Here is a 26,605-nt window from a genome sequence, read left to right on the forward strand (position 1 = left end):
AAGAAGAAAAAGAAGAAAGGAAAAGACAGAGGTCAAAAGTAAATCATTTGGGATGATATTTAATGCTAATGAAAGTTTTAAAAAGGAATGTCCAAATGTGCACACTATTTAAAAACTCCATTTTGAGGTCAGAGCATCGGAGTATCTGGAATAGCTCATAAGAGAAAAGACTTTTTCACCCATTCTTGAAATAGAGGACCTGTGATAATATACTATAGACTACTTAAAGTATTAAATCTTGTAGCTTATGAATAGTTAACATCTTCACCTAAGCATTTTATTTTTATGAACATTTAACATCTATTTTTCTAATAGGAAAAATACTCAGATTTTATAAATTCATTCTCTTAATATTATACTTAGCATATATAGCACCTGGATTCACTTAATAACCAAAAACTCTGTTGCATCCATATAACTGGAGCTTTGAACAGTGTCATCTTTGGATCGCTGCTCTGTAAACCTGCATTTGTTGTACATATTTATGGAAAATACATAAAACTACTCACTCACAAATGCTTATTAGTCTCTTTCATCTTCAATTGCATGATTTCTATTCTACTGGTTTTTCACACTGTAATTTTTACCAAAAATACTAATTTCTCCAACTTATAATGGCTTCAGTTACCTTTGAAGTGTTCATCTTTCATCACCTAGCTCTCTCTATCAAATTCTAGAAGCATATTTTTTAAGAAGGTTTTTCTATTAGGGTATCTCATAAGCATTTTAAATCTAAGAAATCAAAAACTGATCTTATCTTCCACTTACTACCTTTCTCCTCTTCTATTTTTAATCCTCATCCATGAAATTACCATTCACCAAATCTTCCAACTCAGAAACTTTCGTTATTCTCAATTCTACTCTAATTCTTCTACGATTCAACCCCTTTCTGGGAAGATGGCATTGGTGGCAGTGCGATTTTTTTTTTTAATCTTCCTGATCTCCACATAAAAACAGACGAAGCAACTAGAGAGCAAAACCAAAATTCCATGGAAAACATTTACAACCAAACTTGGTGATAAGATATTCCTCATAAACCTAAAATATAAGCAGTTGTGGACAAACCAACAGCCACATAACCTGTATGGTATTAGCATCTACACAGGAAAAAGCAGAGGAGTATCTGATAGATATGAAAAGAGGAGAACCCCGAAATAGCCAGCAAGTGTTCACTGGAACATATGATGAGCTAATTTTAGAACAGGAGCTGACAATGGGAGGGGTTTTGTCTAATCCAATATAGCAGATGAGATCTGAAGACACGGGCACAGCCTAGCACCTATGAATTCTTGAAACTGGCCAGCCAGGGCTCCCTTTCTCCCTTTCTGAGGAGAAAAACTTGATAGAGTAATAAAAATTGAGGATGACAGGGAACCAACTTATTACCTTGAAAACTGATAAATGAAAAGGCATTTATCTAGCCTGCCTTTCCTACAGGAACTGTACCACTTGGTAACCAAATAATAGATAATGGGAAATGTCTCTTTATAAAAATATTCCAGCTAATAACTAAAACAGATATGATATAATTAGAATATCACTGTTTTGCAATCCCTAATCAATTCTAGGCATTGAGCAGAAACAGCTATTAACTTTGCAAAAAGACAACCAGCAATTATGTGCTTCTCAATGAAAGAAGACTCCAGTGCCAATAGTCGTGGTCACTGAGATGGCACCTGAGCCTGATCAAAGACTCTGGGTCCAACTGTCAACTTCTACGTCATACAAGCTGCACCATGAGTGTGTAATCAGAAAAATCCAGGTTGTAAGAAATCCTAAAGGTCAAACGGCCCAGTTCTTCAGCTGATCAATTGTAAGGGAGAAAAAAAAAAAGGAAGGAGAGAAAGCCTGTAGATTTTAAAAGACTTAAAAGGTATATAAAATAATCTTTTTTTAGTTGGCAAAACTCAGAGCATCCAGGGATATACATTTGGTTAATGAAACTATCAAGAAATGCAGGAAAGTGATTACCATAAAAATCAGGTCCTCTGGGAGGGAGGGACTTGTGATTGGGTTGTGACAAATGGAGAGGTTTCTGGTGTGGCTGGCAACATTTCACTTTTTTACCAGGGTGGTTGTTTAAAGTCGTTCATCTTATAATAATTCATTACATTATAGATTTGTTTTGTGTAGCTTCTGTTTGTGTTTTACTTTACAACAAACAGGGCAAAAAAAGGAAAAAGAAAAATACATCCTCCCAATCTATTCCTTCTCTCCATTCTAAAGTCCCACTTTAGGGCTTCCCTGGTGGCGCAGTGGTTGAGAGTCCACCTGCAGGGGACACGGGTTCGTGCCCCGGTCCGGGAAGATCCCACATGCCGCGGAGTGGCTGGGCCCGTAAGCCATGGCCGCTGAGCCTGTGCGTCCGGAGCCCGTGCTCCGCAACGGGAGAGGCCACAACGGTGAGAGGCCCGCGTACCGTAATAAAATAAAATAAAATAAAATAAAGTCCCCGGGGAGAGGCCTGCGTACCACAAAAAAAATAAAATAAAGTCCCACTTTATTAAGGCAACCTGATTTTTCTGTTTATAGGTCAAGGAGGAAGAAACATGGCCAGCTTCCCATCTGGTATGTGTACTTTCTTCTTGTTTTTAATTGGAGTATAGTTGATTTACAATGTTGTGTTAGTTTCAGGTGTACAACAAAGTGAATCAGTTATACATATACATATCTCCACTCTTTTTTAGATTACTTTCCCACATAGGCCATTACAGAGTATTGAGTAGAGTTCCCTGTGCTATACAGTATGTCCTTACTAGTTATCTATTTTATATATAGTAGTGCTGCCACCTTATTTAAATTGCAACTACCCCCCACCTGGCATTTTCACACCACCTTACTCTACTTTCTCTTCTTTCTTAGCATTTATGCCTCTTAGTATACTGTATGATTTATTTACTATGTTTATTGGTATACTATCTCCCTACATTAGAAGTGGTAAGCTCGACCTGGGCAGATATCTTTTTTTGTTGTTCTCCTTTGTATCCTAAGTGCCTAGAATAGTTACTTCCACATAGTAGATGCTCAATAAATGTTTATTGAATAAATGAACCAATTTCTCCCTTTTCCAATCCATATTCCAGCATTTTCTTCCTAAAACGTAAGTCTTTCTCGGCTGTGGATCTCCACAGCATATATAAGAAATCTAAACTTTTCAACAGCACACACTGGGACCTTCACAATGTAGACCAACTTATCTCTCCAAATTCATCAGCTGCTGCTCCACCAAGCCAACAACATCCTCTTTTTTCACACCTCCTCCGTGACGCCCTACACTCTAGCCACAGAGAGCTATAATCACTGATACCCCAAATGTCAAATACTTTAGGGTTCCAGGCTTTTGTTCATATTGTTTCCTCAGATATAAGAGCTCCCTCAACACCTTGGCAAATACCTACTAGCTTCCACTTCCAGACATCCTTCAAATATCACCTCCTTTCCCAACTACCTCACCTGCTACCTGCAAATAGTACATGCTATTCCTCTGTGAGAGCACTTACCCAATTACACTGTAATTTTCAGCTCACCTATTTCTCTTTTTAACTCTTAAATTCAAAGGCAAGACCATGTCTTCATTTCTGCATCCCAAGTGTTACTTGTCATTAACTGTTGCTTGACAAAATTATATTGACCAAACCATGTTCTATCCTTTTCAACTAATTTCCCCTCAAATAAACAAGGAACTTTATAAAACTTATGTTTAACTGAAGAGACCGGTTTCCAGTCTGTAATTCCTAGGATTTTAAAAGCTGCAAAACCCTTCTTATTATTCAACAGTATCAAGGCAAAAGGAAATAGGTTTTCTTTTTACTAAGTCTGTATTTGGAAATGACCCAGAAGTAGCAAAATTTAAAGAATTTCAAGAGAAAAAAATGATTACTCCTCCTAAGCATTTTCAATACTTCAAGTTGCTAGATATCCTAGATATACATTTTTTTAATATAAATTTATTTATTTATTTATTGGCTGCGTTGGGTCTTCGTTGCTGCGCGCGGGCTTTCTCTAGTTGTGGCGAGCAGGGGCTACTCTTCGTTGCGGTGCACGGGCTTCTCATAGCAGTGGCTTCTCTTGTTGCAGAGCACAGGCTGAAGGCGCACGGGCTTCAGTAGCTGCAGCAGGCGGGCTCAGTAGTTGTGGCGCACGGGCTCTAGAGCGCAGGCTCAATAGTTGTGGCGCACGGGCTTAGTTGCTCCGCAGCATGTGGGATCTTCCCAGACCAGGGCTCAAACCCGTGTCCCCTGCATTGGCAGGCGGATTCTTAACCACTGTGCCACCAGGGAAGTCCTCCTAGAAATACTTTTTGATATCAAAGGCAAATCAAAATTCATTAATCATCTAAGCTAATTGTAAGAATCTTGAGAAATTTGAGACTCAGAAGCAGGACAGTGACAGGAGGACAACGTGATAAGGCACAGCAATTCTCAAACATGTTTTAGCAGCATAATCCTTTCTTTCAAATGAAATCTGAACCCTATCGGAACCCAATTATATAAAACACGTTGAAAGTGATACTACTAGACAATGAAAACAATGAGTCTTTTCTCATTGACTAAGGTATGATTAACATTAAAAAGGCACAGCTTTATTCTGCTATGGTCTCAATACCTAATTTATTTTTGTATTTTGTTTTATTTGCTCAATAAAAAAAAAAGATCCTGATTCACAGAGATAGGTGTTTACATTGTTAACAGCCCTCCTGGCAATCTCAGCACACTCCCAAACAAACTGCTGCAGGAAATCAAAAGAGAAGTACGCAGCTGGAATTTTTTATTTTGAAGACAAATCACTAAAAGTATTTATCACAAATACAAACATCAGAAAAGGGCTTCTGATACCTAGAACTGCTGAAACTATGCATCACATAGTATTACTACCATGTGACGTGTTCTCACATCAGATGTTGTTCCATATCTCAGCAGTGCACCTGGATGGGGGCTCGTGTTGAGCAGATGCACCTACACTCGGCCTGGCCCATGCCTGTCACTGTATACCCCCTGCAGTACTACCTCACTTGTACAACGTACCATGAGTGGACATGTGCAAGCCCAAATATTTGGAAAGATCAGTGCAGATTTACATCCTTCCTCACCAATGACACATTTCTAAGTGTCCAAACAAACATATGAAGAGATGAAATAAACAGGGTTTTGGTTTTTCTTCCTCTAAGATCTATGCAGAAACAAGTTAATGTGAAATCACAATAGTGGATTATGGAGTATTTGATATACCAATGCATTTGAAAGAGTGTTGTTTCTTAATATAATGACTAAATTAAGTATTTTTAAGTGAATAGAATGTTTTCAGAATCCTTGGATATAACAGAGCATAGTTCTAAAACCACTTGGGGGGCTTCCCTGGTGGCGCATATCTAGTTTCGTTCTACTTCCACCAGAACAGGCTTAATCCAAAGCATTGCTCACTGGCAATCTTAAATTTCTAAACTTGGTGAGTAAAGGAAACTGGAGAAGCAAAGTGGCTGAAGTCGTGGTGGGGTCAAAAAAGCCAGGAGATAAACTGAGGCTAAATACTCATGAAGCACAAACCAAGGCAGAGGAAGGTTTACAAAAAGGGTTCCAAAAACCCTCTGATTCTCTCTAAAGATGTCCCATCCTCTCCACCTCTCATGATGCCACTGTGCCAATCCTGGGCTTCATCTTTCTGTGCCTGAAGAATCACAGAATTTCAGGGTTAGAAGGGACTATAGAGTTCTTCTAGGTCGACTAACCATTTAATGACTGACTCTCTTCTCCAAGGGATTTTCTAGCTTAGAAACTCTCACTTAGAAACTCTAAGCTAGCTTTCCCCACCTTTAGTCAATTCCATCTTTGAACTATTCTGTTAGAAAATCCTTTATTATGAACTAAAATTGATTCCCCTTAGCATCTGCCACCACCACGTGTGCCCCCCGACCCACCCCAAGGTCACAGAAAATATGCTGAATCACTTTTCTGTGAGAGATCTTCAAATATTCGAATTTAACTACTGTGTCTTCCCTGAAAGCTTCTCAAGGTCACATACATTTCTAGGTTCTCCAAGATCTCTTCATATGACAGATTCTCCTTGCCGCCCTGGCCATCCTTGTCTGAGCAAAGTCCAGTCCAACTTTTCCTCTATTGTAGTAACTTCCTAACCTACCACTCTACTTCACTCATTCCACTAAACCACTGATTCTCAAACTTTTAAGTCTCAGGACTCTCACTCTTAAAAATTACTGAGGATCTGGGAGGACCTTCAAGATGGCAGAGGAGTAAGACATGGAGATTACCTTCTTCCCCACAAATATATCAAAAATACATCTACATGGGGAAGAACTCCTAGAGAACACCTAACGCTGGCAGAAGACCTCAGACTTCCCAAAAGACAAGAAACTCCCCACGTACCTGGCCGTGTGGCTTGGTGCTCAGGCCGGGTGTCAGGCCTGAGCCTCTGAGGTGGGAGAGACAAGTTCAGGACACTGGACCACCAGAGACCTCCCGGCCCCACATAATATCAATCGACAAGAGCTCTTCCAGAGATCTCTGTCTCAACGCTAAGACCCAGCTCCACTCAACGGCCACCAAGCTCCAGTGCTGGACCCCACATGCTAAACAACTAGCAAGACAGGAACACAACCAGCCCACAAGCAGAGAGGCTGCCTAAAATCATACTAAGTTCACAGATACCTCAAAACACATCACCAGATGCATTCCTGCCCACCAGAAAGACAAGATCCAGACTCATCCACCAGAACACAAGCACCAGTCCCCTCCACCAGGAAGCCTACACAACCCACTGAAGCAAACTTACCCACTGGGGGCAGACACAAAAAACAACAGAAACTATGAACCTGCAGTCTTCAAAAAGGAGACCCCAAACACAGTAAGTTAAGCAAAATGAGAAGACAGAGAAATACACAGCAGATGAAGGAGCAAGGTAAAAACCCACCAGACCAAACAAATGAAGAGGAAATAGGCAGTCGACCTGAAAAAGAATTCAGAGTAATGATAGTAAAGATGATCCAAAATCTGAGAAATAGAATGGAGAAAATACAAGAACCATTTAACAAGAACCTAGAAGAACTAAAGAGCAAACAAACAATGATGAACAACACAATAAATGAAATTAAAAATTCTCTAGAAGAAATCAATAGCAGAATAACTGACGCAGAAAAACGGATAAGTGACCTGGAAGATAAAATAGTGGAAATAACTACCGCAGAGCACAATAAAGAAAAAAGAAAGAAAAGAATTGAAGACAGTCTCAGGGACCTCTGGGACACATTAAATGCACCAACATTCGAATTATAGGGCTCCCAGAAGAAGAAAAGAAAAAGAAAGGGACTGAGAAAATATTTGAAGAGATTATAGCTGAAAATTTCCCTAATATGGGAAAGGAAATAGTCAAGTCCAGGAAGCACAGAGAGTCCCATACATGAAAAACCCAAGGAGAAACACACCAAGACACATATTAATCAAACTATCAAACTTAAATACAAAGAAAAAATATTAAAAGCAGCAAGGGAAAAGCAACAAATAGCATACAAGGGAATCCCCATAAGGTTAACAGTTTATCTTTTGGCAGAAACTCAGCAAGCCAAAAGGGAGGGGCAGGACATATTTAAAGTGATGAAAGGGAAAAAACTACAACCAAGATTACTCTACCCAGCAAGGATCTCATTCAGATTTGACGGAGAATTAAAACCTTTACAGACAAGCAAAAGCTAAAATAATTCAGCACCACCAAACCAGCTTTATGATAAATGCTAAAGGAACTTCTCTAGGCAGGAAACACAAGAGAAGGAAAACACCTACAATAACAAACCCAAAACAATTAAGAAAACAGTAACAGGAACATACATATTAATAATTACTTTAAATGTAAATGGATTAAATGCTCCAACCAAAAGACACAGACTGGCTGAATGGATACAAAAGCAAGACCCATATATATGCTGTCTACAAGAGACCCACTTCAGACCTAGGGACACATACAGACTGAAAGTGAGGGGATGGAAAAAGATATTCCACACAAAAGGAAATCAAAAGAAAGCTGGAGTAGCAATTCTCATATCAGACAAAATAGACTTTAAAATAAAGACTATGACAAGAGACCAAGAAGGACACTACATAACTATCAAGGGATCAATCCAAGAAGAAGACATAACAATTGTAAATATTTATGCACCCAACACAGGAGCACTTCAGTACATAAGGCAAAAGCAAACAGCCATAAAAGGGGGAATTGACAGTAACACAATAATAGTAGGGGAGTTTAACACCTCACCTTCTCTGATGACCAGATCATCCAAAATGAAAATAAATAAGGAAACACAAGCTTTACATGACACATTAAACAGGATGCACTTAATTGATATTTATAGGACATTCCATCCAAAAACAACAGAATACACATTCTTCTCAAGTGCTCATGGAAGATTCCCCAGGATAGATCATATCTTCAGTCACAAATCAAGACTTGGTAAATTTAAGAAAACTGAAATCATATCAAGTATCTTTTCCAACCACAACACTACGAGACTAGATATCAATTACAGGGAAAACACTGTAAAAAATACAAACACATGGAGGCTGAACAATAAGCTACTAAATAATCAAGAGATCACTGAAGAAATCAAAGAGGAAATCAAAACATACCTAGAAACAAATGACAATGAAAACACGATGACCCAAAACCCATGGGATGCAGCAAAAACTGTTCTAAGAGGGAAGTTTATAGCAATACAATCCTATCTCAAGAAACAAGAAACATCTCAAATAAACAACCTAATCTTACACCTAAAGCAATCAGAGAAAGAAGAACAAAAAACCCCCAAAGTTAGCAGAAGGAAAGAAATCATAAAGATTGATCAGTAATCAATGAAAATGAAATGAAGAAAACAAGAGCAAAGATCAAAAAACTAAAAGCTGGTTCTTTGAGAAGATAAACAAAATTGATAAACCATTAGCCAGACTCATTAAGAAAAAATGGGAGAAGACTCAAATCAACAAAATTAGAAATGATAAATGAGAAGTAACAACTGACACTGCAGTAATAAAAAGGATCATGAGAGATTACTACAAGCAAATATATGTCAATAAAATGGACAACCTGGAAGAAATGGACAAATTCTTAGAAAAGCACAACCGTCTGAGACTGAACCAGCAAGAAATAGAAAATATAAACAGACCAATCACAAGCACTGGAAGTGAAACTGTGATTTAAAATCTTCCAACAAACAAAAGCCCAGGATCAGATGGATTCACTGGTGAATTCTATCAAACATTTAGAGAAGAGCTAACGCCTATCCCTCTCACACTCTTCCAGAATATAGCAGAGGGAGGAACATTCCCAAACTTATTCTATGAGACCACCATCACTCTGATACCAAAATCAGACAAAGATGTTACAAAAAAAAGAAAACTACAGGCCAATATCACTAATGGACATAGGTGTAAAAATCCTCAACAAAATACTAGTAAAAGAATCCAGCAGCACATTAAAAGGATCACACACCATGATGAAGTGCGGTTTTTCCCACGAATGCAAGGATGCTTCAATTTACTCAAATCAGTCAATGTGATACACCATGTTAACAAACTGAAGGATAAAACCCATATGATCATCTCAATAGATGCAGAAAAAGCTTTCAAAAAAATTCAGCACCCATTTATGACAAAAACTCTCCAGAAAGTAGGCATAGAAGGAACTTACCTCAACATGATAAAGGCCATATATGACAATCCCACAGCCAACATCATTCTCAATGGTGAAAAACGGAAACAATTTCCACTAAGATCAGGAACAAGACAAGGTTGCCCACTCTCACTGCATTTATTCAACATAGTTTTGGAAGTTTTAGCCACAGCAATCAGAGAAGAAAAAGAAATAAAAGGAATCCAAATCAGAAGAGAAGAAGTAACACTGTCACTGTTTGCAGATGACATGATACTATACATAGAGAATCCTAAAGATGCTACCAGAAAACTAGCAGAGCTAATCAATGAATTTGGTAAAGCAGTAGGATACAAAATTAACGCATAGAAATCTCTTGCATTCCTATACACTAATGATGAAAAATCCAAAAGAGAAATTAAGGAAACACTCCCAGTTACCACTGCAACAAAAAGAATAAAATACCTAGGAATAAACCTATCTAAAGAGACAAAAGACCTGGATGAAGAAAACTATAACACACTGATGAAAGAAATTAAAGATTATACAAACAGATGGAGAGATATACCATGTTCTTGGATTGGAAGAATTAACACTGTGAAAATGACTATACTACCTAAAGCAATCCACAGATTCAATGCAATCCCCATCAAACTACCAGTGGCATTTTTCACAGAACTAGAGCAAAAAATTTCACAATTTGTATGGAAACACAAAGACCCCTAATAGCCAAAGGAATCTTGAGAAAGAAAAACAGAGCTGGAGGAATCAGGCTCCCTGACATTGGACTATACTACAAAGCTATAGTAATCAAGACAGCATGGTACTTGCACAAAAATGGAAATAAAGATCAATGGAACAAGACAGAAAGCCCAGAGATAAACCCATGCACATATGGTCACCTTATCTTTGATACAGGAGGCAAGAACATACAATGGAGAAAAGACAGCCTCTTCAATAACTGGTGCTGGGAAAACTGGACAGCTACTTATAAAAGAATGAAATTAGAACACTCCCTAACACCATATACAAAAATAAACTCAAAATGGATTAAAGACCTAAATGTAAGGCCAGACACTATAAAACTCTTAGAGGAAAACATAGTCAGAACACTGTATGACAAAAATCACAGCAAGATCCTTTTTGACCCACCTCCTAGAGAAACGAAAATAAAAACAAACAAATGGGACCTAATGAAACTTAAAAGCTTTGGCACAGCAAAAGAAACCATAAACAAGATGAAAAGATAACCCTCAGAATGGGAGAAAATATTTGCAAATGAAGCAACTGACAAAGAGTTAATCTCCAAATTTACATGCAGCTCAATATCAAAAAAACAAACAATCCAATCCAAAAATGGGCAGAAGACCTAAACAGACATTTCTCCAAAGAAGATATACAGATTTGCAACAAACACATGAAAGGATGCTCAACATCACTAATCATTAGAGAAATGCAAATCAAAACTACAATGAGGTATCACCTCACACAGGTCAGAATGGCCATCATCAAAAAATCTACAAACAATACATGCCGGAGCGGGTGTGGAGAAAAGGGAACCCTCTCGCACTGTTGGTGGGAATGTAAAGTGAACAGTATGGAGGTTCCTTAAAAATCTAAAAATAGAACTACCATATGACCCAGCAACCCCACTACTGGGCATATACCCTAAGAAAACCATAATTCAAAAAGAGTCATGTACCACAATGTTCATTGCAGCACTATTTACAATAGCCAGGACGTGGAAGCAACCTAAGTGTCTGTTGACAGATGAATGGATAAAGAAGATGTGGCACATATATACAATGGAATATTACTCAGCCATAAAAAGAAACGAAATTGAGTTATTTGTATTGAGGTGGATGGACCTAGAGTCTGTCATACAGAGTGAAGTAAGTCAGAAAGAGAAAAACAAATACCGTATGCTAACACACACATATATGAACTTAAAAAAAAAAAGTGGTTCTGAAGAACCTAGGGGCAGGACAGGAATAAAGTTGCAGATGTAGAGAATGGACTTGAGGAGACAGGGAGGGGGAAGGGTAAGCTGAGACGAAGTGAGAGAGTGGCACTGACATATATACACTGACAAATGTAAAACAGATAGCTAGTGGGAAGCAGCGCATAGCACCGGGAGATCAGCTCGTGCTTTGTGACCACCTAGAGGGGCTAGGATAGGGAGGGTGAGAGGGAGGTGCCAGAGGGAGGTGATACGGGGATACATATATACGTATAGCTGATTCACTTTGTTATACAGCAGCAACTAACACAACAATGTAAAGCAATTATACTCCAATAAAGTTGCTAAAAATAACTGAGGATCCAAGATTACTTTTGTTTATGTAGATTAGATCTACTGATATTTACAGTATTAGAAACTAATACAGAGAAATGAAACCTATTTGTTTATTAGTATGGAAGTTCCTCAAAACATTAAAAATTGAATTTCCATATGGTCCAACAATTCCAAATCTACATATATACTCAAAAGAACTGAAAGCAGGGACTTGAACAGATATTTGTACACTCATGCTCAAAGCAGCATTATTCATAATAGTTAAACAACCCAAGTGTCCACAGATAAATGAATAGATAAAGAAAATGTAGTACATATAATGGAATACTCTTCAGCCTTAAAAAAGGAAGATAATTCTGACACATCTACAACATGGATAAACCTTGAGGATATTATGCTAAGCAAAATAAGCCAGTCAGAAAAAGACAAATACTGTATGATTCCACTTATATGAGCTATCTAGAATAGTCAAATTCATAGAGACAGAAAGTAAAATGGTAATAGCCAGGGACTGTGAGGAGGAAGGAATGGGAAGTTAGTGTTTAACGGGTACAGAGTTTCAGCTTGGGATGATGAAAAAGTTCTGGAGATGGATGGTGATAATGGTTGCACAGTAATGTGAATGTACTTAATGCCACTAAACTGTACAGTTAAAAATGGTTAAAATCTAAATTTTATGTTTTACCACAATAAAAATATTTGTTGGGACTTCCCTGGTGGTCCAGTAGTTAAGACTGCACTACCAATGTAGGGGGTCTGGGTTCAATCCCTGGTCAGGGAACTAAGATCCCACATACCCCAACTAAGCCCATGCACTGCAACTAGAGAAGCCCGCGCACTGCAACAAAGGGCCCGCACAGCCAAAAAAAAAAAAAAAAATTGTCAATTCATCTTAAAATAACAATGTAAATCCATTGTATATTAACCTAAATATTTTTATTTAAAAGAACTGTATTTTCAGAAACAAAAATTAGTGAGAAAGAGGCACTGTTTTACATTTTTGCAAATGTCTTTGATGTTTGGATAGTAAAAGACAACTGGAGTTTTCAATCTGCTGTGATACTTCATCTATGGCACTATGTTGTCTTGATTGACGTATATGAAAGTCAGTGTCACACAGATATGCAACTGGAAAAGGGAAGGATATTTTAATATCCTTTTCAGATACTGTGGATATTCTCCTTTGATAGTACACTAAATTTGACAAGTAGTAGTTTCCTAAAGATTAGTTGCAATGTGGAATCTGAACATCAATAAAATTTTCAGACTTTATTAGAAAAACATGTGGCAATCTGCCTTGCACTTTGAATCAATCTTCTACCTACACATGATTTTGTAACATTATGTACTGATCATTTCAAGTATATTAACTAAGTGATGCAGTGGACACATTTCATTAAACAATATCAAAAAGTAACATTTGTTAATATCACCATCAATATCATCAGAAAAGTCTTTAAGTATTAAGTAGCCATCAAAGTCACAGTGATAATACAAGTTTTCCAGAATCTGATTTTTATTTAAAGCTTGGATTTTATCACTGGCAACACATAACAGTTTTCCTTGAAGTGACAGGCTCACTTTGCTCATTTTTAAAGAAAATATCTTCCAAATATCCAAGTCTGAATAACAGTTTGTCAATAGTTTACTCTTACAAGTAAAGATGTTTCATTAAAAAAAAAAAAAAAAAAAAGCAGTTCAGCTTGTACCTCAGTTAATTAGTTAATCACTAGAGTGGTTTTCCTCTAGATAATCATCTTATTTCAATATACAGCAGTAGTACCTTATGCATAATTTCCATTTCCTCAAACAGGATATTTAAAAAGTGTATATTCAAGAAATAAGATTTAATAAAATAATTGTTTACTGTTTGATCAAGTACACTGAAATTAAACTTTTTTTTTTTAACTGTGAATGTATATCAGTGAAGAATACAATGACTACTAGTACAGTTTGGTACTAGTTCCCCGATTTAAACCCATCACCATTGCTTTTGTACCATCAGTGCAAATGTCAGCACAGTGAATTTTTTTAAAAAAGGCCTTTGTATTTTACAATATAGTTTTGACCTGAAAGGGTCTTAGGGACCACCACAGGTCCACAGACCATACTTTGAGAACCACTGCACTGGACTATAGGTTTCTAGAGGACTTGTCTTTCATCTCTATACCAAAACAATACTTATCACATAGTAAGTACTTCATAAACATGTTTTCAATGAATGCATTACACTAAAGATTCCTTAGGCCTACACCTGCAAAACCCCATGGAGCGGGAATTCCCTGGTGGTCCAGGGGTTAGGACTTGGCGCTTTCACTGCTGTGGCCCAGGTTCAACTCCTTGTTAGGGAACTAAGATCCCGCAAGCTGCATGGCACAGCAAAAAACAACAACAACAAAACCAAACAGGAGGAAAAAAAGGTTACAAATAAAAGTGCATAAAACAAAACCATGGGGAACACGATGAATAAGACATTGTATTTGGAATTTTTAGTCCAGAAAGGAAGATAGCTATAAGAAAATATGTTACAACAGAAGTATCATCCACAGAGAAAGGAACAATTAACTCTAATTGAAGAAACTGGAAAAGGGGAGCAAAGGCATAGAGGTTGAGAGGACAGACTGAGCAGAGGCATGGGAATGTTCTTGTGCACCAACAGTTTGTAGAATAGTCAAAGTTCCAATAGAACGTAGGAAGAAATAAAGTGGAGGATGAAGGGGGAACACTCTCTGGATTCCTATCTACCCTGCTCACCAGTGCCTGACTAGTGTCCCAAAAAGCCACCTTTATGTCTTCACCCTCCTCAAAATACCTCAATGACCACTTCACTGCCTATAAAATAAAGACAAACCCATTCTGGCTTTACAAGACTCTAAAACTCTTGTCCCACCCAGTTTATATAATCTCATCTCTCTAGAAGTACCCTACAACAGAAACCTTCTGCTTAGCCTTCTCACTGTTCCTACATTGGGAATTCACTCCCATCTTCCCACCTTGAGTGCCATCCAAGCCTTCTCCAATCCCAGGGGTCTCCTTTTAGTATAGTTATACCCTAGTATATGCCTCTTCATTTGCATTCTTATTTCAATAATTAACTGAACACGTCCTACACGCCAGTTCCTCAGCATAAAAAGAAAACCAACACATAGTCCTTCCTCACTCTTGTGGAACTCAAAACGTATTTAGTGAGGTAAACAAAAAGCTAAGGGAGAAGGGAAAAAAAAAAAGGAAATAGTGTCCTTTCCCACATCAAACGCAAACATTCTTGTCATTAACGTAACTGTTTTGTACTTCGTCGAATTTTTCTCAAGAGCCCATCACCACCACAGAAAAGAGGCTCAATTAAAACATGTTGAATTGGGTACCCCCTTTTCTTCCTAATACTTTTGGTTCTTTCTAAAACTGTAAACCAGATTTGTTTCTGTAAGGCCCGTAGTTCCAGTGGACGTGCATTGTAGCCAAGAATGAGTTTTAGTTTCAAATTGGAAATTTTGGCTCTGTGCAAGCTGACCATGCCTTAATACTGAATCTGTATTGTATAATTCAAACTCTGCTCTGGTTTCTCTCACCTGAGGATGGATCCTTCACTGGCTTTCTTTTGCTGATGTCCCCAAGCTGACCCCCTTCTTTGCCAGCACTGACTGTCTTATGCCCCTTACTCTACATCTTTACTTCTTAGCCTCCTTTCATAATATATTGTACTTTTCCTTCTCATTTCAACTTGGCCTTACCTAATTCAAGAACCCTACATGACCTCTAAGCAACTCAGTACTGAAATAAAACATGAAGAGATGTACTAACTTACATGAAACAGATTCACATTTTAATAGTTATCTAATCCCTCAAGTACCTAAATTCTATGGAGACAAGAGGTTCCTTATTTTGAAATCCTGTATACCATGATTCATTTCTTCACTGTCTTACTTTCCAAGATGAAAGGACATGACAGTAGCCAAGGTAGATATTGGTAAGGATGATACCACTCCCTGGCTCACATCAAACACAATCAGAGTCACTGAATTGTTAATTTATATAATAAATGCAGTAGTTCAATATGGAACTTCCCCTAGTATATACCAATCCCACCCTAGAGAGAAAAAAAAGACAGAAGATAATAAGCTCTAATCATGGCACAGGACTTTATGTTCTATCCATCCATGCCTTACAGAAAATGTATCTAATTAAAATCTATTTAATTAAATCTATTTAATTTTCCTTTCCCTAAAATAAATAATAAATAAATGTCAGTTTCTTCTCTCATTTGTACGATCTCTAAACTCTCTATATATGGTACATATTTCTAATAATGATGTATAACAAACGATATTTGAGATACAATTTCATAAGTTTTTTAGTAAGAGACACCAGCATTAAGATGCTATGGGGTTCTAGACTCATGACAACATCCTATCAGTTATATTATTCCTTCTCTCTCCAAAGCTTATCTTCTTTCAGACTCCTTCCTTTCACAATTCTATTATTTATAATAACAATCTGAGCAACAAGACTTATTAAGCACTTAATGGAATGGAAATAACATTTGAGGTTTTACACAACATCCATTTTAAACACAAATAATGCATGATACAAAATAACAATGTTGATCTGGTGCTAGAGATCAAATTTGGAATTAGGTTATCACTCTAATGTCTAGAGGATGAGTGAACAAATTCAATTTTAAGATGTAGGTTGACTTCATAATTTAGGAAAACTCAGAAATCAAAAACCATAAGCTTTTTCTAGAAACACAAAATTCCATGTTATTATACCAAGATCTTAAATAATTAAACTTCAATATATAAAAGGATACATTAAAATAAAGTCAATGTTTAATACTAAAAGAGAAGCACTAGTGGCAAGGGAAAAATCTGAAAATCATTTATATTTGTCTTTGAAGTATTCGGTGTGATTTTTATTTTTCTAATTAAGTTGGGCCAACACTGCTGTAGCACTTTCTGAATATACTCAGATAAAATGAAGGCAGTACAGAAAATGCTCGTGGCAGGAAAATGCCCTCCTGATTACATTTTTAAAGGCGTGTAACAAATGAACAGCCAGTTGTTTAAATGTATATTATCAAGGCTGACTGTAAAGTTGCCTTTTAAGAGTTAACTGATTTCTATTAAATGTCTGAGCTATTGGATATAAACTAAGGCAAAATCGTTATCACTTATTTTTTCAAGCCCAAGACTACATTACTTTTAAAGGATTTATAATTATATTCTTTTAAAGTATGAATCTATAATGTTATAGATCTCTTATTTTATCTTAAGAATCAGCCAAATACATGTTTTTGAGTTTCCCATGTAACCATCTCCTTACCCTCCTTTATCTTTCCTCCTTGCTCTACTTTTTATTACCTCAAGGCAATTAACTGCCTGATGTTACATAGATACATAATCCTTTACAGGAAATTCCAAAACCTGAAAAGCTTTGAAAACCAAAGTTTTTCCATAACTGAATTAGTGGCAAAAATCTGTCCTGACTTGAACTCATTTGGTAGCAAAATCTGATCTGACCTGAATAGACATGAGACTATTTATAGTCCTTATTTATCACACTTAGTGTAAAAATTCATACATTTTGCTACATTAATATTAATGTGTATAATTACAAGGTGCTGTAAGACAATGGTAAGGATATTAAATAACATACAAATATGCATGAATTACCTTTCTAAAATTTGAAAAATGTGAATTCCAAAACATATCTTCCCCCAGGTTTTGGATAAGGGATTATGGACCTGTATTTATTTGTAATACTATCATCTTGCCATTCGGGCAGAACTTTATCTTATTCATTGTTTTATCCCCTGGGCCTGGAATTGTGCCTGACACATAGTAAGCACTCAATAAATATTTGTTGAATAATCAAAATAAAGAATCACATTGAATTAATAGAAGTGGAGTTCAAAACAGAAAGGAACAAGAATATGTCTTCAGGGCAGTAATCTCCAAATGAAGTTATAATTTATATAGGTCATGAATCTCTTATTTGCAATTGTGAAATACAAAAATCTTCAAAAAAAGTTTTGTCATTACTGCTTATTTTCTGAAACTTCAGGCTTTCTTACAAAATTGAGAAACAGCTATTGACTTATTAGATCCCAAATTAGAATAAAAAGAAATATTTAAAGGAAAAACATTTTTAAAGAAAAGCAGAGTGCCACAGCAGACTTTGAATTCCTTAAGGTAAAGATGCTTTTTGTATTCTTTTATCATTTAGTAAAGTAACTGGCACATAGTAGGTACTCAATATATACTGTTAGAATGAACATTAAAAAAGAAGAATTGGGATTTTTTCCATTTAATAAAGACATGTTGAGCACCCTTCTCAGGCCAGTCATTATGCTAGGTGTAAAAAAGAGCAGGACAAGAGACACAGTCTTTTCTTGCCTTCATGAAACAGACTTTAGCGGGGAAGGCAAACGTTTAAATACTACAAAAAATAAAGTTCCAGGTACTATGGATCACAAAAAAAGAAGTACCTAAACTAAACTGTAAGGTTATGGAAGATCTATAAATCTTAGACAGCTATGGCTGAAGAGTAGAGTGTGAAGAACAGTGCCACCAAGCTTTGCAGGCCTAATCAAGGACTCTGTACATTTTTCCAAGGGCAATGAAAAGCATTGAGGGGTTTTAGAAAAAGGAGTGATATTCCATTTGGACTTTTAACTCAGACTTCTATTTACTGAGTACTTACTATGTGCCTGGCATATTATCTTGTTCAGTCCTCACAAAATAGGCTTTATGTTTCCAAGTTGTATGTAGGAGCTGGTGGTCGATCAGCATCCCTATGTAGAACAACTAGTAGAACCAAACAAACAAACAAACATCCAAATATCTGAAGACAGAAAAGAGTTGTTGAGAGAACAAGAACTAGAGAAACAGAAAGAGAAAAAATCTTGAGAGACGAACTGGCTTCTGTAGCAACATTTTCCCTGGGATCATTATTCTGAGCATGAACAGAAGGCTGAGAATCAGGACAAACCCAGTACAAAGCCTGGTGGAGGGCTACCAAGGTTGGACAGAGAAATAAGCAGAGGTGTTGCAGAGACTTGGAGATCTTAAGCACATTGCCAGTTTTCTCAAGAAACATTTTGAATACTAGAACTCTGTGGGGTAGAAGGTTACAAACCTAAGCATGAAACCTGTGAAAAAGTTTTTTAGCAGTCTGACAAGAAAAAGGTTAGAGTCTGGGACCCAAAGGGCAAAACCCTTAGAGTATATCAAATTCTTAGCTGAAAACTTGTGAGAGCCAGGAAAGAACCAGAGGAAAATTGAGCCTGAAAGTAAAACTCAGCCTCAAACCAGCACACTCCCTAACTGGATTAAGGGAATCAGTCACAGGACTATCTGCCCAGTGGAGGGGAGAGTGAACCCTCAAGAAAGGAGGCATTACAGTTTTTTGGACACAATGTCTGGCAACAAATAAAAGTTACTAGGCATGCCAGCAGACAAAATCAGATGAATAAAAGATAAGAGAAAATAACACCATAGACAGAGATCCACATATGATCCAGATTTTGGTGTTAACTGACAAAGACTTTAAAGCAATTGAGTTATATTTTTTTAAAAGAGAAAAACTGGACAAAGTAGATGAAAAGCAGGTAACTTTACCTGAGAACTGGAATCAATAAAAGAGAACCATTTGGAAATTTTAGAATTGAAAAACACACTAAATGTAAATAAGAATTCATTAGATGGATTTACCAAGAGATATAAAATAGCATAAAACAGGATTGGTGAATTGAAAGAAGGCCAAAAGAAAATTTCCAAACTGAAGCACAGAGGGAAAAAAAATAATGTAAAGAAAAAGAGTACTAGAGATAAGTAAGACTCAGTGAAAAATCTAATAGGCGTACAAATTGGAGTCTCAGAAAGAGAGGAGAGAAAAATGTGGCAGAACAAATATTCAAACAGATAATGACCAAGAATTTTTCAAAACTGGAGAAAGATATCAACCCCAGATTTAAGAAGCCCCACAAACTCAAACCAGAATAAATTAAATGATAATAATAATAATAATGCAAACAACAATAATAACACACCAAGGCACATCTTAACAAGACTGCTGAAAATCAAAGATGGAAAATGTTAAAACAGCCAGAGTGAAGGTGAGGGACATACATTCAGTGGATAACAAAAGGCCTGATGACTGACTTTACAACAGAAAACAAAGAGGCCAGAAAGCAATGAAATGTCTCAACAGGCTGACAAAAAAATTACTGACAACTTTGAAATTTATGCACAGAAAAAAAAAAAATCCTTCAAAAATAAAGACATCATCAGACAAGTGAAACTGAGCAGCTTGTCATCCAGAAACTTGCACTGAAACAAATACTAAAAACAGTTGTTATAGCAGAAGAAAAATAATCCCAGGGTAAATACAGAAAAGTAGGAGGGAATAATGAGAAACAAAAAGGATAAAAATTGGTTAAAAATGAGTAAATATTACTTTTTTTCTTTCTTAAGATAGTCTTAACTTTCCCATTCAGGCAGTTCAGCTACAAATCAGAAACAATCAGAATCGAGGTCAGAGGATTTCAACTCCTTTCTGAAAAATCACATAGTGAATGCATTGATGTTGGCAATACCATTAAAAATACTAAAATGCAAAACCAAAAAAAAAAAACAAAAATAAACCCCAGCAAATATTGTCTAAATACTTATGCTACAAAAGAATAATAGCAATGTCCTGTGGAATTTAAAATAAAATGCATAACAAAAATAACACAAAGGAAAGAGGTGTAAATAAGTAAAGTGTTCTAAGTTCTAGCATTACATTACAGGGAAATAGTAAAAAAAAAAAAATTAGTTTATTCAAGACTACAATTAATCAAGAATAAATGCTGTAACCTCTAGGGTAGCTACATAAATAACAGTAAAATAATGTGTAACTATCACATTAATGGAGATGAAAATAGAACAACAAAAATATCTGAATAAAATCTGAATAAGCCAGAAGAATACAAGAAAAGAGAGAAAGCAGAATGTGAAGCAAATGTATCAAATTAAAAAACCAAATATTAAGACCAGAAATATAAAACCAAATATATCAGTAAATTCATTAAATGTAAATATACTAAATAATAAAATAAAAAGATTTGTCAGCCTGGATTTAAAAAACAACTATACAAGGACGCTGATGCAGAAAGGGTGAAAATAAAAGTATGGAAAAAGTCATACCATGCAACCACTAATCAAAAAGAGCTGTTGTGGCTATACTAACATTGGACAAAACAGACTTTAAGGTGAGAACCTTATTAGAGATAAAGAAGGACATTTCATAAAGATTAAGGGGTTAATCCACCAGGAAGCTATCACAATATAAAGCTATATACAACCAATGAAATAGCCTTAAAATTAAAATAAATTTAAAAATTTAGAGAATTAAAAGAAATAGACAAATATACAAGCATGATGGGAGATTTAAACATATATCTTTGAATAGCTGGTAACAAACAGAAAAAAATTCAATAAGATTATAGAAAAGCTGAACAGCATAACTGACACCTGGATTTCAGTGACATATATAGCCAGCCTGACCCAACAGTGACAGATACACATTATTTACAAGTGCATGTGGAACACGCAGCAAAATTGACTACATACTAGATTGTAAAGCAAGCCTCAACAAATTTTAAAATATTTAATCAGTCAGAAAATGTTCTCTGACAACACTGACATTAAGCTGGAAATCAATAACATTGACATGATACTATACATAGAAAATCTTAAAGATGCCACCAGAAAACAAGAGCTCATCAATGCATAGAATAAAGTTGAAGGATACAAAATTAATATACAGAAATCTATTTCATTTCTATACACTAACAACAATCAGAAAGAGAAATTAAGGAAACAATCCCATTTACCATCACATCAAAACCAATAAAATACCTCGGAATAAACCTACCTAAGGAAGTAAAAGACCTATACTCAGAAAACTGCTAGACATTGATGAAAGAAACTGAAGACAACACAAACAGATGGAAAGATACACCGTGTTCTTGAATTGGAAGAATCGATATTGTCAAAATAACCATAATACCCAAGGCAATCTACCGGTTCAGTGCAATCCCTATCAAAATACCAATGGCATTTTTCACAGAACTAGAACAAATAATTTTAAAATTTGTATCGAAATACAAAAGACCCCAAACAGCCAAGAAAATCTTGAGAAAAAGAACAGAGCTGAGGAATCATGCTCCTTGACTTCATACTACAAAGCTATAGTAATCAAAACAGTATAATATTGGCACAAAAACAGACAGATAGGGCTTCCCTGGTGGTGCAGTGGTTGACAGTCCACCTGCCAATGCAGGGGACACGGGTTTGTGCCCCGGTCCGGGAAGATCCCACATGCCGCGGAGCGGCTGGGCCTGTGAGCCATGGCCGCTGAGCCTGCGCGTCCGGAGCCCGTGCTCCGCAATGGGAGAGGCCACAACAGTGAGAGGTCCGCATACCGCAAAAAAAAAAAAAAAAAAAACCCAGACACATATATCAATGCAACATGATAGACAGCCCAGAAATAAACCCACACACTTAAGGTCAATTAATCTGCAACAAAGGAGGCAAGAATATACAACAGAGAAAAAACAGTCTCTTCAATAAGTGGTACTGGGAAACCTGGACAGCTACATGTAAAAAAACAAATTTGAATATTCTGTAACACCATATACAAAAATAAACTCAAAATGAATTAAAGACCTAAATGTAAGACCAGATACTATAAAACTCCTAGAGAAAAATATAAGCAGAACACTCTTTGACATAAATCACAGCAATAATTTTTTGGATCCATCTCCTAAATCATAGGAAATAAAAGCAAATAAACAAATGCAGTCTAATTAAATTTAAAAGCTTTGGCACATCAAAGAAAACCACTGACAAAGCAAAAAGACAACCTACTGAATGGGAGAAAATATTTGCAAATGATATGTCTGATAAGGGATTAATATGCAACACATATAAACAGCTCATACAACTCAATATAAAAAAACACTACCTGATTAAAAAATGGGCAGAAGAACTGAATAGACATTTTTTGAAAGAAGAAATGCAGATGGCCAAAAGGCACATGAAAAGATGCTCAACATTGTTAATCATCAGGGAAATGCACATCGAAAGCTCATACCTGTCAGAATAGTTATCATGAAGAACACAAGTTACAAATGTTGGCGAGGATGTGGAGAAAAGGGAACCCTCCTACACTGTTAGTGGGAATGTAAATTGGTACAGCCACTATGGAAAACAGTATGGCAGTTTCTCAAAAAACTAAAAATAGAACTACCGTATGATCCAGCAATTCCACTCCTGGGTGCATATCCAAAAAAACCAAAAACACTAATTCAAAAAGATACATGCACCTCAATGTTCATAGCAGCATTATTTGCAATTGCCAAGATATGGAAGCCACCTAAGTGTTCATCATTAGATGAATGGATAAAGAAGATGGGAGATTATATATACATATATATATATATATAATATATACACACACGTATATATATACACATACACACACACACACACACACACACACACACACATATATATATATATGCATGCAATGGAATACTACTCAGCCATAAAAAAGAACAAAATTTTGCCATTTGCAGCAACATCGATGGACTTGGAAGTCATTATGCTAAGTGAAATAGGTCATACAGAAAGACAAATGCTATATGATATCACTTATATGTGAAATCTAAAAAATTTTTAAACTAGTGAATAAACAAAAAAGAAGCATACTCACAGATACAGAAAACAAACTAGTCATTACCAGTGGGGAGAGGGAAGGGAGGAGCAATATAGGAGTAGGGGATTAAGAGGTATAAACTATTAGGTATAAAATAACTACAAGGATATACTGTACCACATGGTGAATATAGCCAATATTTTATAACAACTATAAGTGGAGTACAACTTTTAAAAATTGTGAATCACTATATTTTACACCTATAACATATAATATTGTACAGCAACTGTACTTCGAAAAAAGTACAAAAAGAAAATATTAATGGCTTGGAAATTAAGCAATATACTTCAGGATAGCCCTTGGGTCAAATTTTTTAAATGACAAAAAAAATTAGGAAATGTTTTATACAAAAGGATAGTAAAAATATAACTCATTAAAACTGTGGAATGCAATTAAAGTAGTGCTTAGGGGAAAAATCATAGCCTTAAATGCATATTTTAGAACAGAAAAAAAGTCTTGAAATCCATGATCTAAGTTTCCATCGCAAGAAACTAAAAAAAGAACAGCAAATCAATCCCAAAGAAAATAGGAGAAAATTAATAATAAAGATGTGATCCAAAATTAAGATAAAACTGCAAAGCTAAAACTGGTTCTTTGATGAGATCAATTAAATAGATAAACACCTAGCAAAACTGTTCAAAGACACACATGCAAACAAATTTTCATAATCAGAAACTGTGACAGACTTTTCAGACCTTATAAAGAAATAATAGCTTATTATAGACAACTTTAAGCCAATTATTTATATCATTTAAATGAACAAATTCTTTGAAAAACACAATTTATCAAAGCTGACAATAGACGGAATAGAAAATCTGAATACTCCTATATCTATTAAAAATTGAATCTGTTCTTTAAAATCTTTCCAACACAATGCTGAAGCAGAACAAAACTGGAGGACTGACAACTTCAACTTATTATAAAGCTACCAAAATCAAGACAATGTGGTAATGTTAAAAAATAGACAAGTAGATCAATGGAATAGAATAGAGACTCAGAAATACCAACACAAATATAGTCAACTGATCTTTGAAAAAAGAGCAAAGGCAATTCAATGGAGCAAAGACAGTCTTTTCAACAAATTGTACTGGAACAACTGGTCATCCACATGCAAAAAAAAAAAAAAAGGATCATAAATGTAAAACCCAGATCCATAAGACTTCTAAAAGATAACATAGGATAAAATCTAAGTTTGGTGATTAATTCTTAGACATAACACCAAAAGCATGATCCATAAAAGAAAAAAATTGATAAGTTGGACTTCATTAAAATTAAAAACTTCTCTGAGAAAGATACTGCTAAGAGAATGAAAAGACTGGCCACAAATTGGGAGAAGATATTTGCAAAGCACATATCTGATAAAGGACTTGTACCCAAAACATAAAACAGACTCCTAAAACTCAACAATAAGAACACCCAATTAAAAATGGGCAAAAGACCTGAAGGGACACCTCACCAAAGAAGACATACAGACGGCAAATAAACATATGAAAAGATATTCAATATCACATGTCACTACGGAATTGCAAATTAAAACAACAGTGAGATATCACAACACACCTATCAGAATGGCCAAAATCTAAAACACTGATAACACCAAATGCTGGTGAGAAGGTACAGCAACAGGAACTCTCAATCAGTGCTGGTGAGAATGCAAAAATGGTATAGCCACAATGGAAGACAAGTTGTCAGTTTCTACCAAATTTTTACCATACAAGCCAGAAATCATGCTTCTTGGTATTTACCAAAATTAGCTGAAAACTTATGTCAACACAAAAATCTACCCAGGAATGTTTATACCAGTTTTATTCATAACTGCCAATCTTGGAAGCAACCAAGATGTCCTTCAACAGATAGTGAATGTATAAACAAATTGATACATCCCCACAATATAATATTATTCAGAAAAAAAAAGCTATCAAGAAACAAAAAGACATACAGTAACATAACGGACATTGCCAAGTGAAAGAAGTCAATTTGAAGAAGCTACATACTGTTATGATTACAACTATAGGACATTCTCAAAGGCAAAACTATAGAGACAGTAAAAACCAAGTGGTTGCCAGGGGCTTGGAAGGAGGGAGGGATGCGTAGGTGGAGCACAGGGGATTTTTTTTAGGACTGTAAAACTATTCTGTAAGATATTGGAATAGTAGATACACAGTATTATACATTTGTCAAAATCCATAGACCTGTACAACACAAACAGTGAACCCTGATGAAAACTGTGGACTTTAATAATAATGTATCAATATCGATTGGTCCACCAATAGTAACAAATGTACCACACTAATGCAAGATGCCAATAATAAGGGAAACAGTATATAAGGAAAGGGGATGTATGGGAACTCTGTACCTTTTACTTAATTTTTCTGTAAGCCTAAAACCATTATAAAAAATAAAGTCTACTAATTAAAAACAAAACACAACAAAATAAAAAACCTTCTCAAAAGAAAATCTGAGACACAGGCTTCAATGGAGAATTCTTCCAAACATTTAAGAAAGAAATAACACAGTTAAACATTTTTGTATCAAATAGAAAAGAAAAAAGGGGGGAACACTTCCCTACCATTTTATCAGGCCAGTATAACCTTGATATAAAACTTGTCAAAGACATTACAAGAAAGGAAAATTACAGACCAATCTTTCTCACTGACATAGATTCAATCCTTCAGCACTTACTATTGGACTTCTGCTAATGCATAGGATGTGGACAGCCAGAATAAGGAACATCACTCCCACCCTAACAATGAGAAAAAGTGGTATAATCTACAAAATCATAACTTTTCAACTCACCATAAAACTGAAGTTTTAAGACAATCAAGTGAACTAAATTCCAAAGAGTAACAAGCCCCTCTAAAGACAGATGGGACTCCAAACTGTTTCATATTTGGC

At 35.9% G+C, this 26,605-nt stretch overlaps 1 protein-coding gene across 1 annotated transcript in view; it reads right to left on the reverse strand.

Moving 5' to 3' along the window:
- TBC1D19 (TBC1 domain family member 19) overlaps positions 1 to 26,605 on the reverse strand; it is a 155,033-nt gene that overhangs the window by 123,111 nt on the left and 5,317 nt on the right. The window lies entirely within an intron of this gene.

Source organism: Grampus griseus, assembly GCF_964374135.1.
Source record: "Grampus griseus genome assembly, chromosome: 4".
In the NCBI taxonomy this organism is placed as follows: Eukaryota; Metazoa; Chordata; class Mammalia; order Artiodactyla; family Delphinidae; genus Grampus; species Grampus griseus.